This window comes from Mastigoproctus giganteus, chromosome 9 (assembly GCF_048544385.1).
Source record: "Mastigoproctus giganteus isolate SK-2022 chromosome 9, ASM4854438v1, whole genome shotgun sequence".
Classification (NCBI taxonomy): Eukaryota; Metazoa; Arthropoda; class Arachnida; order Uropygi; family Thelyphonidae; genus Mastigoproctus; species Mastigoproctus giganteus.
In genome coordinates, this window is record NC_143583.1 from 120,976,263 (window position 1) to 120,990,839 (window position 14,577).

The following is a 14,577-nucleotide window of genomic DNA, read 5'->3' on the forward strand; positions in this document are numbered from 1 at the left end:
ACGTTGCCCGCCACAACCACTGGGCGGTGAGCCAGGCTGCCCATTGTACTCTGACTAGTCTCTGCCAGGGTTGCCTGAGCTTCCTGACAGTGCCATAACAAAAAAATAATAAATAAATAAATAAAAAAGTTGAAGCTATAAAAAATATACATATAAATAAAATAAAATAAAAAAAAATAATAATAAAAATAATAAAATAAAATTTAAAAAAAGGTTTTTTTTTTCTCTTTTCTTTTTCTGAAGAGAGTATATGGGGGGTATACTCTCTATGGGGGAGTAAAATCACAGGAGCAGGTGCTCCTATGTGTATCCTGCACCCAGGGTGCTTGCATTATCCTACCCCGGTCGGGGATCGCAGGGGTGGCACGTTACTCTGTTCTGCCCTGAGTTCCGCAAGTCTTGCTCTTCTAGAATTGAAAACAGCCTGGGCGTATCGTGTTATGGCTAGGTATGTGGACTCTTCTTGAAGTAAAGTTGACTCCTGATTGCGGGGGTTTCCTTGAATCTCTGTGAGGAATTGAAGTCTGGCGTTGTCGTAAGTGAGACACTCGCACATAAGGTGTTCCCAAGACTCCTCTTCACCACAGTGGTAATATGGGTTATTTTCTATTCCCATGGCTGTTAATTTTTGCTGGAACAGTCCATGGCCTGTAAGCAGGAAGGTGACTTGCAATCCAGGCGAGTACCAGGGAGGTGGCTTTGGGGAAGTCCGACTTATTGAGGGAATAAACTTTTTGATAATGGCTTCTTTCGGCGTTGTGTCCCATATTCCTTGTGCAATGTCAGGACATCCTGGACAATTATGCACTTTCGACATTATGGTAGTACTTCGGGGAAGACCCCATACCTGTATCAGCAAGACAATGCGCCATGCCATACTGCTCGGGTCGTAACAGAGTGGTTTGAGGACATGGGTATGGAAAAGTTGGATTGGCCAGCCCAGAGGAGTGATCTGAATCCTATCGAGTATCTTTGCGATGTATTGAATCGTTGGGTACGTACACGTCGAGATCGCTGAAAGAACAAGGCCCAACTGGTGGCTCCGTTAAAGGCCGAGTGGAGGAACTTATCACCTGATATTTATAAAAAGCTGGTTAAGAGTAGACGGCAAAGATTGAAGGTCGTCATGAAAGCAAAAGTTTTCAGCACAAAATATTAAATGACACAATAAAAGCTCTTTTTTGTCTCAAAGTAAGTGTCCTGATATTAATGGTAGGGCAGTGTGTGTATGTATATATATATATATCTATATATATATATGTGGTTTGTAAAATAGATAAAATGTTTGTGAAAATGGAAATGAAAAGTACACACGGTGCCTGAATTAAGAGAAGTTTAAGGGATAGTCGAACCTAGTACAAAAATGAACTGCAACTGAGGAAGCAAAAAAAAAAAATAATGAAAAATAATAAATAACAAAGAAATAAATAAGTAAATAACATATATTCAGATATGGGAGGGCAATTTTAGCAAGTGGTCCAATCAGGGGATGGCAAATATGTAAAATCTGAATATTATAGATGAAAAAATTATACATATTCAGGAAATTCATCAGGGGACTACTCTTGACCATGTACCATGCACTGCGCTTCCAAACTTGTCTGTAATATTAGAAAAAGGGGGAAGCAAATATGCGGCCTTTATCGTAATACTAGTAGACAAGGTAGTCCCTACGCAATGTAAAAATAAAGTTAATGTAAATTAAAATAAATACAAATTTACAAATGTGAAGTGTGGAAAGGGTGAAAGGTAATTAAATTAACGTGGTTGAAAATTAAAATTCAAATATATAGCAGAGAAATTTGAACGAAAAAGTGTGGACAAGCAAATGGTATAAGGAATAGTAAAATTCTTGGGGAGGGGAGGGGAAGGGAAGAAAAGAATTTTACTATTCCTTATACCATTTGCTTGTCCACACTTTTTCGTTCAAATTTCTCTGCTATATATTTGAATTTTAATTTTCAACCATTAATTTAATTACCTTTCACCCCTTCCGCACTTCACATTTGTATTATTTAGTCCCCTGATGAATTTCCTGAATATGTATCATTTTTTCATCTACTATATTCAGATTTTGCATATTTGCCATCCCCTGATTAGACCTCTTGCTAAAATTGCCCTCCCATATCTGAATACAGGGTTTTTACTTATTTATTTCTTTGTTATTTATTATTTTTCTTTTTTTTTTTTTTTTTTGCTTCCTCAGTACCAGTTCATTTTTGTACTTGGTTTTTCAAATTCTTTCACCTGTTTTACCACTATTTCACTTCCACTTTAACTTCTCTTAGTTCACGCACCTTGTGTACTTTTCCATTTTCACAGACACTTTCAATTTTACAAACCACACATTATTTATATCCTTTTGCTTCCTTTACTGCTGCACTGCGTATTTTGGAGCATTAGACATACGATAACTTTTGTTATTTTCCTTTTTCTGTCTTTTTTTCTTAACAGTTGTATGTATATATAAAATTCATGGTACCACGTCAAGGGTAATTTCAACTGCACATTACCATACTCAACATGCAATCAGTCATTGTATGTTGTGTATGGTATTGTCCTTGCGTGTTAGACGTATGGTAACATGACACACATACTTCTACAAACATAATACATAATCCCTAATATGCGCTCTCATGGGTAGCACAGTTGGTATAATCACCGTCCTCCCCACACTAAGGGAGAAAAGATCTGAGTTCGAATCTCGTCGATGACTCGAGTAATTTTTGTGTGCATTTTTCACGTGGCTGAGTTAATCGGTCTCAGCCGAGGGTAGCGTGGTTTTTGCTCCGAGAAACTCGAGTTTATCTTTCAGCAAACAGCAAATCGACCACTGTTAAATACGGTCTAAGTTGCTGATGATCCTAAAATCCTATAACAACCAACTCAACCTTACTGACTGGTATTTTGAAATGCGACCTGGAGCAACTACCAACATAAAAATTACTTAATTTTACTCATCATTTTTTTGAATTGATAATGTTACTTGAGTAAAAATGCGGTATTATTCACATAATATAGTTGGAAACCATTGAGAGAGAGCCATAACAAGTATGAAGCGCAATTCATATTAACTTAATGCAGCTGTTGAACTGATGTCGATAGTAAACATTACATTAAAATTACTTTAAATTTATTAATTAATCACCTCTAATATTTGCACACTAATAGGGATGACCAACTCCTAGTATAATTAATATATATATAAATAATGAATTTTAAACTGTGTTTCCCTCCTCGTTAAATATTTTAAAGATTTGTGTCAAGTCTGGAAGAAATCAAATTATTCTTTATTTAAATATTTTTCAGAGTTGACGTTTTTTGAGGTAAAGAAGACATTGTCTTGTCTTGGGACATCAATCTGAACTGTCTTGGGACATCAATCTGAAGCAAATAGCTTCTGGTGGTCTTCTGTGTTCAGAGAACCAGAATTATTTCAAGTAAGTGTCTTTTTAAGCGTGGGTAAAATGCATCTGTTCATTTTTCATGTTTTCTGATAGTGTCTATCAAAAAGCTGTATACCTTCGATTAGAAAGTGCGTTTTAAAGATGTATTTTTTTAATTGCATTCCTGTACGCCACTTCATAGATTTCTTGATACGCATCTAGGTTTCTCGGTTGCAGAATTGAGATTTTCATCCCGAGAAACCTTAATCCGCCTTTCTCCAGTTTTGAAAAATGCATGTGCGCGCTTTGATGCGGGTAATTTATCTGGTAAATAAATAAAATATAATTAAAATAAATAAAAAATAAAGTACTTTCGAGAGAAATTGAAATAAGTTTGAAACTACTCGGTTAACAATAATTTCTGTTAAGGTAAAATCAAACGTTTTTCTTTTAAGTCTATTCTATCATTATGTTTTTCTTTTAAGTCTATTCTATCATTATGTTTTTCTTTTAAGTCTATTCTATCATTATGTTTTTCTTTAACTTTTGTTGAAAATATAATGCAAAAAAGAAGACGTGAATTTTGGCCCTGGGGCTGTGCGAAAGGAAAAGTTTACCAGAGAAACTCAAGAATTGTTGAACTGGAAAAATGTTATGAGAGAACTGACTGGGAGTGTTCCTGTGGACGTCTTTTAATATTCAGTGGAAAATGCTGGTGTCTCTGTTCAGAGTTGAATATGTGTAAAATGTTTGGTATTAAATTAACAAACATTGCTTGATCAAATCTTTGTTTCTAGTACACTGACTACGTCATTTTAAAAAATATATAATGAATTTTACTAACTGTGTTGAAAAAAAAACTAATTCATTTTGCCTTTCATTTCATTTGTTTATTTTCATATTGTATTGTTTTTATTGTGTTTAAACAACCATAGGTTTTTATTTATATTAAGCTAATATTTCACTAAATAATTACCCTCTGTGACAGTAGAGGGTTTTTCTTCTAGTTAGAGAAGTCGGGGTTCGAACCCCATCAGAGATTTAGGAATTCTTAAAAGATCCTTCAAATAGGTCTGTAGTTAACCAACCTCAGGCGAAGGAAAAAATTATTTTTAATAACCCCTGAGCTTTGTTGCTCATCAGTCAGTATATTTGTCTGTAAAAGTACATGGAGAGGAAGTATAGGATACACCCCTACGGCCAATCGGTGTTCTTAGGACTAAAGGAACCCTCTCAGGTATCACACTTACCTAATAGTGAACAAGTCTCCGTTTAGCTTTCAGAATAGTTGGATTTGTCGTGGCATGGACTCAGTGAGGTGTTGAAAGAGTTCCACAGGGATTTTGGTTCATATTGACTCAGTTCAAACTCACAGGTTTTGTAAATAGGACAGCTACGAATGAACTCTGGAGTACAGTGTACTCCAGAGTTCATTCCACCACACACTAGTGCTAAATTTGACCGAGATCTGGTGACTGGGTAGGCCACAACAGTAGGTTTAATTCTTCATGTTCCTGGAACCATTTTTTTACAATTCTGGCCTTCATTATCTTGTTGGAGGAACCAATTTGTAGATTGATACACTCTAACCATGAAGGGGGTGTCTACAGTGTATCCGTCTCGCGCTTGGTTCCAGATAATTTTCGGTATCCAAATATTGCTCTACTGGTATAAAGGGACTGATGTGCACCTCAAAAAAACACTCCTCACACCATCAACACCAGCCTGCTTTGTTAAAATTTGCTAGGATTGGTCCATGGATTAACTGTTTTCGCCATATATCTTTCAATCAGCACGGAATGACAGGAACCGAGATTCGTCAAAACAGGCAACGTTTTTCAAACTCTTCACCGTCTACGTTTTTTTTTTTTTTTTTTTTGCCGACATGGGTATGGAACCGGGTTCAGTCATCGACTCCTGCGATACCTCATCCGATACAAGGTACAACGATTTTTGCATTGTGAAATGGCTGTGTTTCAGCCTCCATTTGCCTTACGCATCAAAGATTTGGTTCCATCTACAGGATCTCCATTGGCTTGTCAGAGCCAGAAGAGCCATTACGAGTACCTTGGAAACTGCAACCCTGCTACATTGAATGCCATTTAAATCTTTCGCCTTTCCCATTATTGCACAGATACAGCATCCCTATGTAATTGTGACCTGTTTTACATTGCATGATATGAACACCTGATGCTGTTACTGAAGTAGCACTCTATTTACCGAAAAGAATAGGTGTACTTAACAAAGGGACCTCAATTAATATGTGCGTTCTTGAGTCGATTTGATTTCCGTGTTGGCTGAAACTGAAAAGTTGCAGGAGAGGCCTTCATCTTGCAATGGATTGAAAATGGCTGATGATGATGTTGGATGGAAAAAAAAAACTAGAATAATTTGCGGGAAAAGTCCTGCTTCCTCTGTCTGAGATCGGTTAAATACATTCTTGACTGAAGAGGACTGGACGAATTCCTTCAGTCTTCGGCTGGTGTCGAACCGAGACTTCTACGCACGAGCTGTAGATGGCAATGTACCCTGCCGACTAAGCTGCTACGTAGGATTCCCTCTCCCCATAAGTTATTTCAGATTTTTCAGACCACAGAATGTGCAAGTTGGCCTGAAACACATTTGGACTGGCCCATTGGAATTAGTGTCCTATGATATGAGCAGCCGACAGACCAAAATTTCTCAAGAAGAACAATAAGCAACTTTTAAAGTCTGTATTTTCATTTTACCTTGGAAATGTGAAAGGCACTTCTTTTAGCTTCGCTTCATGCTTCACAGTAATCGATTCGAACTTTATATATGGTAACATTCTCTCGGTCACTGCTTGGTTCTTTAATGTAGTTTGCTGGCTGAAATAATTGGCAACTTTTGCACCATGTTTGAGCAATATCAGTGACCTTAATGAACATTACCTGCCAAATTATCCACTCTGAACTATAAACACTGCCAAATTACACGGAGTGGCCAATCATAATGACTTATATAAGCTTCACTCACGTGCACCGTTCAATCTTGCGAGAATTTTATTGTAATTGAAGACCGCAAAGCATCTTCCAATGTTACACGTGGGTAGGCCATGGTAGGATACCTTTTAGGCTACAATAAAGTATATAATTAGGAATTATTAAGAAATTAAACAGACACGACCGAACAGATTCTTCCATTCAGAATAATTCGATGGTTGTTGGTGTATTATTTAAGCTATTCTTCCGCGTACCTTGTATTTTTTTGCAACTCGTTTCTTCAACGCTCGTACTTTCCTACACGTCTGAACGTTGGCCACCTAGCGTATCATTAAAGAAGTCCAAAATTTCGTGCTTACACCGAGGTGCGCTCCAAAGCCCGATTTAAACCTTTCACCGCGTGCTAGTCTGAAGAACAAGTGAACTCTGTAGGCCCGTATACACCTGCTAAAACTGCGATTTTAAAAATCCTCCGATGGCATGCAGCAATTTGCCAAAGAAAGGAAAGGGGAATTCGTGACACGATGCTCAGCATGAGGGTTGCTTTTCAAAGATATTTCGTGGGGCGTGGAAAACTCTCTTTACAGCACCGAAAGCTATAGCACGTATACTTTCACGATACCAAAAAATGCGAACTATACGAAAGCGCTGGAAATTTCTCTCTCTCGTCTTTCTTTTACCATCCTGTTTTCTTCCATTCGCCCGTAAGTTCACTGTCCACGTATCGACATTAGTGTCGGCGAATGTACGATGAAAAACCCACGCCGTAGATTCTTAGAGTAATTACTCCACTACTCAACAGATGTGTGGATAGTGTGTAATGACCCGAATTTTTAAATTTCGACTCGGATCTCGTCTGTGTTTATTACACCCCGCGTGAGCATTAAATATACTGGGCAGACACTCTCCTAATATCGATAACGTTATGACCATGTTTTTTTTTTTTTTTTAATCTACTGATGATGCAATTTTTTGCGATCACTAGTTAACGCCTATCAGACGATGTCGTGGTTAAAAGCACGTGCGGTGTTTCTACGTTCGTTAGTGCAGTAATGAGATCACTGGATTTTCGGTAGGCTGTTATGTGTAAGGGGGTGGGGGGTGGCAGCAAACCGTTTCAGTTTTAACCTCCCGGTCTTGAAATTAGATAAGAAATTATCCACTTTTTTTTTTGGAGTGTAGGTGGCGTCCTGGACTGTGAAATACTAGCTGTTCATTTATGCCAGAGCACTGGCATAAATGAACGAAGAATCTTCATTCGTCTCACGATCTCATTCTTTATCTTATCAGTCCATGAAATTCTTAACATTCGTCCTTAACACCACATCTCAAAAACATTTTAATTTATTCTGGGTCTTCTTTGTCAGCAAGAATATTGAGATGTTTTCTTTTCTGTCCAGGCCTCAGCTCCATAAAGGAGGACAGAAAAGAAAACATCTCAATATTCTTGTTCTTAAAGGAAGAGTAAGATCGTGGCATAGAAGATTCTTCATTTTAAGGAAGGCTGCATGTGCTTGTTCAATTTTTGAGCGTACTTCAATAGAATGGTCCCAGTCCTCGATTAGCATACATCCAAGATAGCGATAACTTTTAACCCTTTCGATTTCTTCATTATTGATTGTAATTTTTGTTTGCACTTCTTTCTTACTGATCATCATAAGTTTTGTTTTCTTGATGTTTAACTTCAGACCAAAATTTTTAATTATTTTATTAATTCTATCTATTAATGCTTGTAAATCCTTCTCAGAGCTTCCAGCAATATATAAGTTTAATAAATATATTTTAATGTATTAAGAATAAAGTGTAATATTGAAAGAGAGAGAGAGAGAGCGCGGGGTATGCAGATTTTATTTTCGAGTCACGCGCCTTTCTACCATCTGTTTATTACTGTAATTACGTGTCATAAAGGAATGAAGCAAACATCCTGTTAATTGAATAAAAAAACATTGATATGTATTTCGTGATGGTTTTTAGAAACCATCACGAAATACATATCATTATTTTTGCCTTTATCCCCTGTAACAAATATCCCTAAGGCTTATCATCGTCTGAACGAATATAAGCAGATTTAAACCTACATTTAATTTTAAAGTCAAATATGAAAATATCAGACTTTATCTTAATCGAATTTAAACCTTTTTTGATGTTTTTAAAATTAGTCTTATGGATAACTCATGAATTTATTAAAATATTCTCACTTAATTTAACTTCTCATTTTCCATTAAAATATTTGCTGAGACTAGGATTAATTTTATTTTTCTAACGTCTCATTGAACAACGTGACATTTAATCAGTTTAGCAAAAACATTCTCTATTATGCTCTCAGCTGAATTAATGAAGATACCTCCAATGTTTTATGTTCCATTTTGTTTCAACTTCGCTACAAAAATGAACACATCGACGCTGACACTTTTGCAAGATGACACATCTGCATAATTGATCATTAATAATTAATCCAATAGTTAAGTAAAGAATATTTGTACAACGCTGGTATATAACAGATTGGATCTCGGCTTTGAATACTAGAAAAAGAGACTCGAACCTAGTTAGTGTCTTCTGAAGACATCTCGGATAGTCTTTATTTAACCATTACTCATTACTGTGGTAGGTTAAATTAACAGTTAATTTAACCACTCGTCTCCGTGTGGATGAATTCATAATGAAACCCTTTCATTATGAATGCTCGTTTCTTTTCAGATTTCTTCAGGCACTGTCTATATGAGCTTCTTTTTGTATTTTTTATTGCTGAAAGAGGTGCGCCGTTTACTTCCTCCAACTTACAAGTTTTGGTGATACGAGTATGCCTTTTCATTTTATTTCTTGGCATTCAACCTTGCCTTGTGCTATTTAGCTATCCGAGCATTTTCTTATTATCTGGACGTCTGCCAATGTATTCGAGTATGTGTTAAATTGCTGATGGCTACTGTTTACCCACCTCTTCTGTGGTTTATAAACGAAAACAATTTTAACCACCAAATACATTTTATCTCGTAAAGTATGATGTTGGAGTTTTGCTGGTTGCCGGCAGAAAGTATACATACGATTGTAGATCCAATCTAGTCTTGCAGATTCATCCATCCAGTCCAGTCTCGGTACGATTAATTGGACAGTGCCATTTTATTATACTGTGTGTGTTTCCTCCAAATGAGTGACGGGACAAGCATTGCTTTTAGTATTTTTTTTTTTTAGTATTTATGTACTATTTATGACAAAAGTCTGGTCCAAAACTTATTTTAGCTCAATTGACATGATAAAAATTTGCCATCCAGTTATAGACATAAATACACCAATGCAAAAATTAAGTTACAACCATAAAATCTGAGATATCAAGAAAAATATAAAAGACTTACGTGATAGAACATTGTCTAATCTTTGTTGAAGGGTACTGCTATACCACTAAATTATAGTGAATCTTATTAGTGAGCTTTCAAGCAGTCATCTCTCTGTCGTGTCATTATGGTTACATGCTGGGCCGAATTTTGACATGATTAGGCCCCAAGTCAAAGCATGTAAAGAGGTTCAAAATATGTAATCATAGATTTTTATCCTCACAAAAGGAAACTAGGAGATTCCGCCCCCTTCTTGGATAGACTTTCAGAACCAAGCTTATACCCTGTATAAATTTATTTTGCATCTTTTTTAGTTCTACTACCATTCTTCTTTATTGTTTGTTTCTTAAAATAATGTTTTTAAGGACCTCTTAAAAACATTATTTTAAAGTCAAGATTCTTAATATCTCCGTCGCTGTGATAATATCTCAATGCCTGGGTTCGAATCCCGTCACGAGAAATTTTTATGGTCAATTTTCACAAAGTGGCTGAATTAGTCGGTCTCAGGAGAGGGTTGCATGAAAACCTTAGGTTTTTCGTCCACCAAACTAACTGAAGAATACTCGCAATTACATACAGTATGCTGATATTTCATAACCTTGGCTGCATTGATCGGTTAACACTCACCACATCAGTGGGGCCTGCCAGCCTTTTCACAATTTCAAAGGTTTCCTTCAAGGTGGCATGCTCTTGGCCACCTTCTTCGCCTCTTTCTTGGAGCCATTCTAATAAAAGCAATCTTATGATGAATGCCGACGAGTTAAAATCTTTTATCAAGTCGCGCAATCAAGCTAACATGATATTATCTTGCTTAGATCGATATTGCATTGCACTGCAACTGAATTCAAGAAAATCAGCCGAAATTACGATCGACAACAAGAAAATTGTAACTAATGTCCCAATTACGGTAAGTACTGTTCCAGTTTCCAGGATAATTTCTTATTTGGATCTAAGGCTAATGTGAGATGAGGGTCTAACTTATGAGCGCCAGTTCGCCCATATATGAGTGCCAAAATATACTTTGCTCTATGAACCACCAGGCACTTTTGGAACTGTAAATTGAATATTCTAAAGATATCATGTCTGCTTGTGCAAAAAGAGAAAACAAAATTAACGGAAACCTCGCTACACTAAAAACGTATTAAGCCTGCACAGAAAAATTTCAACAACCCAGTACCGCCGAGGATTCCCTATTTAGTACGAGGGTGATTCAAATGGAAACGGCAAATGTAAATAAATAAATCCTTATTCGAACCTGTGTTATATATATATATTATGTGTGTGTGTGTGTTTTTCAGCGTAAGCCCTTTTGCAATACAAGTTTTCCATCGTGAAGCTCATTCCTTTATACTGTCAGAATAAGCTTCTTTGGTTCTGATTAAGTTATACACCTAAAACATCGACATCTAAACCGTATTGTTACTAGGGGCAACCATTGGTGCAATTACTTTCATCTAGAAAGGCACTGAGTCAGTAATAAGTAGAATCATTGCAATTCCCGAAAGCCAAAGAAATTCCTAGCCAAACCGTATTCAAGAAAAGTGATAATAACGTATTTTATAACAAAAAAAATGGGCTACTTTGAAGAAAATAAATAATGTCAGCCTTTTTTACTTGTACCATTGATAAAAGCATTGGAGGAAGCACTTCTACTCCAAAGACGAGATCCAAGAGTGTTTCATGAGTACTTCTGTAAGCAACAAATAATTATTTTTTGATTATATTAGACATTAATTTCACAATGGAAGATATGTAAGAGGAGGCTACGTTGAAACAGAATAACGGGGCTCCTTTCCACAATTTGAATAAAGAAGTGTTTATTTAATTTTGCTTGCTTTCATTTTAAAACTCTCATAAAATGTCGAAATCTGTTTATAACCCAGTATCTAAAAACTTTCATAATTACCTGGCTTCAGAGAAATTCTTAGAGCTATATTCTTATGGCTCCCTTACCAAAAAGTTGATTATAATCTTTTACTGTAAAATGAAAAGAATAATAAATAATAGAATAAATAAGCATTGCTATTTTTTTTCAAATGCGAGCTTTCACTTTTGTGATCTTAATCTGATCTTAATTCTGCCAATGTTTCTTATACTTGACAAGACGAGTTTTATAAAACATATCAAACATTGGCTGAATGAAGATTAGATTATAATTTTTTTATAATAATTATAATTTAATCTGAAAATTATAATTTTCAGAAAATTTAAAAGCTCACAGCTGAAGAAAACTTGCGTATTATTCCAATTATTTCCTTAACGTTTTACAAAACGTCTCTTCTGTTAAAGAGTGGTAATATTTTAAAGTACATTCAGTGTTGGCTGAATTAAGATTAGATAAAACAAATCAGTTAATTCATGAACGTGTAACTTACCAAGATAAGTTTCACTTTTATTGAATATGAGCAAAAAGTACTTTGTTTTTATACCATCTAGGAGCATGCGTCCTCTAGACTATACCTGTCCTAGAGTTTAAATAAATAATATAACCAGTGGTGTGACTGGAATCAATTCTTCGACCTGATGTGGCATGGAATCAAGATGATATTGAAAAGAGACACGAGGAACATTGGACCATTCATGTAACAAAAATGACTTCAATTCCAGGGTTGACGTAGACAGAGAACTGTGCACCTTTCTAATTCATCTCAAAAAATCTTTAGATCTGGAGATTGAAATTGTCCAGGATGGATGCTTGAAGTCTTTCTCGAGCCACCTCGACCCTCACGTTCACACATTTGGCTCGGTGGATAGTTGCACTGTCATCTTGAAAATACCTTTGTCTATAGGTAAACATTCAACATTTTTGAGCGTATCTGATCCGCAATGATGCCCATAGTGCCTTACAATGAGATCACAGAAAAAAGAGTTATGCCACGGAAACATGTCTCACTATTAGTTTCTCCAGCAGCCTGTGCTGTTGGTACACAACAGGAAAGGTATAGTTCCAGTTCCTCTTTATGTGCACGCTTTCATCAGTACTGAAACGCTTAAATCGGAATAGGCAAGTCATGTGAACTCATTAGACCACATGACCTCCATCCTTTACATTCCTGCCAGCAAGGCAGCTGTATTTTCTGGTTGGTGTCTGAGATAAGTGGTTTTAGTAAGGGTCTTCTTCTGCAGCCTTTATAGGGATTTCTCATGCCCCGAGTATTACCGTAATACTTCGATGTTCCCGCATTAAATGCAGATAGTTTGAATGACACCATTCTTTGGACGCTCGAATGGTCGTCCTCTCTGCTGTAGCACATAACGTGCAACGAAAATCTTACAACCAATGTGAGCAGCATTCTGGTCATACAGCTTTGTAGCACTTTCCTGCACGCTTCATATATCCTCTTTGATTTAGGCATTTTTACATAGATTTGACATACAGCCCAAATCTCCATGATCTAGCAAAGTAGTGGGGCAACATTGTGTGTTTTACAGGCCAGCAGTAACTGAAAAACGGAACAGCTGAAGTCTAATAAAATCATAACGTATTTAATTTATAATAAGGATTCTTGAGCGACACAACTTTTGAGTTAATTGTCTCAAACCACAGAAACTTTAAGCCTCAAAAAATTCAAAATCACTAAAAATATCATTCAAAATTTGGTTAACGTAGATTTGCAGAAATCTGATCTCCCAACCCCCTCCTTCCACACTCACTGCAATGGGCATGCCCTTGAATATAACTAATGCAACATTAGTGCGTGAATCCATTAGCCTTGTGCGTATTTGAATAACTAACGTAGTCGTTGGAATGATAGCCATTTACAGTTATTATTATTATCAGGCTTTATTGTAACAGGTACTCATTTTTCTCTTTTAGTCGAGAATAATTTTCGAATATTCATTAAAAAATCGGATTATTTTTTGGAATAATATCGGTATTTTCTCCTTTCTCTCTCTCAAAGGGTTTTAATCAGTTGTTCTCAAACTGTGTTTTCGCAAAATGGTTTTAGCCCAGCAGCTCCCACCATACTACGAGGTATTTCAAGTGAAGTCCAATATGATGAAATCATTACTAAAAATGTTTGAGTGGAGTGGATTTGAGAAACACTTTAATTTATCCAATGGCTATTGCTAATTTCAACACTCACCACATTTACGGCAATTTCGAAACATTTAAATAAGTTGTAGTGTCAAATCTTGTGATTGCTAAATTGGAGCTGACTCCATAATGAAGTAGAATTGGTCACGTGGGAAACGAGCTCGAGCCCCTTGCATGTACCTGCGAATTGGTCCCTGGGTGTAATATGCGCTGAAAAATAATGAAGTAACTTTTGTAATGACTCCTGACTCGCAATACCAATTTCTTGCGTCCATTATCACCTACTTTGCAGAGTACCCAGTACTCTCATTTGCGCAAAATCATTGGGCAGTGGATGGGGACACTTAAGCCGATGTGGTGTATGCATGAATAAAGTTAATTACAATAAGTGCACTGATTGTGTAGTGCATTCATTTCCAAGGCAGTTTGGGAAAGCACCGAAATATATGATTAAAGCATTGTGTATATGTTACAGCATTATTTATGTTTCTGTATTTATAAGAGCACAAAAACTTGTATGATACTAACTTCTAACGTGTACCAACCAACTTACATTTTAAAATATTTTTGAATTTTACCGCCTTTTCAGATATATTTTCTTACCAAATTAAATATATGGTTAATTATTATTGATCAATAAAATAAAATTAATTATCGATTTAATAGTTAAGAAAATGAATTTGTTTAATATATTTATTTAATACCATTCGTTTGCATTATGTTAAAGAACTTCATGGTAGACAATATATTCTTTGTAGATTTTTGTTGAGGCAGGACTGAGTCTTACCTTGTGTGTTATCTTAAATTAATAGTTTGATAACATTTCTTGAAGTTGTTCAATAAAATGCCACATTAGGTGA

General features: G+C 36.0%; 1 protein-coding gene across 2 annotated transcripts in view; it reads left to right on the forward strand.

Annotated features, from left to right (window-relative positions):
- LOC150080687 (plexin-A2-like) overlaps positions 1-14,577 on the forward strand; it is a 1,379,917-nt gene that overhangs the window by 255,217 nt on the left and 1,110,123 nt on the right. For both annotated transcript variants that reach the window (XM_090381876.1, XM_090381877.1), the window contains exon 3: positions 3,310-3,440. The gene's annotated coding sequence lies outside the window, so the exon portion shown is untranslated. The remainder of the gene's footprint in view (positions 1-3,309; positions 3,441-14,577) is intronic.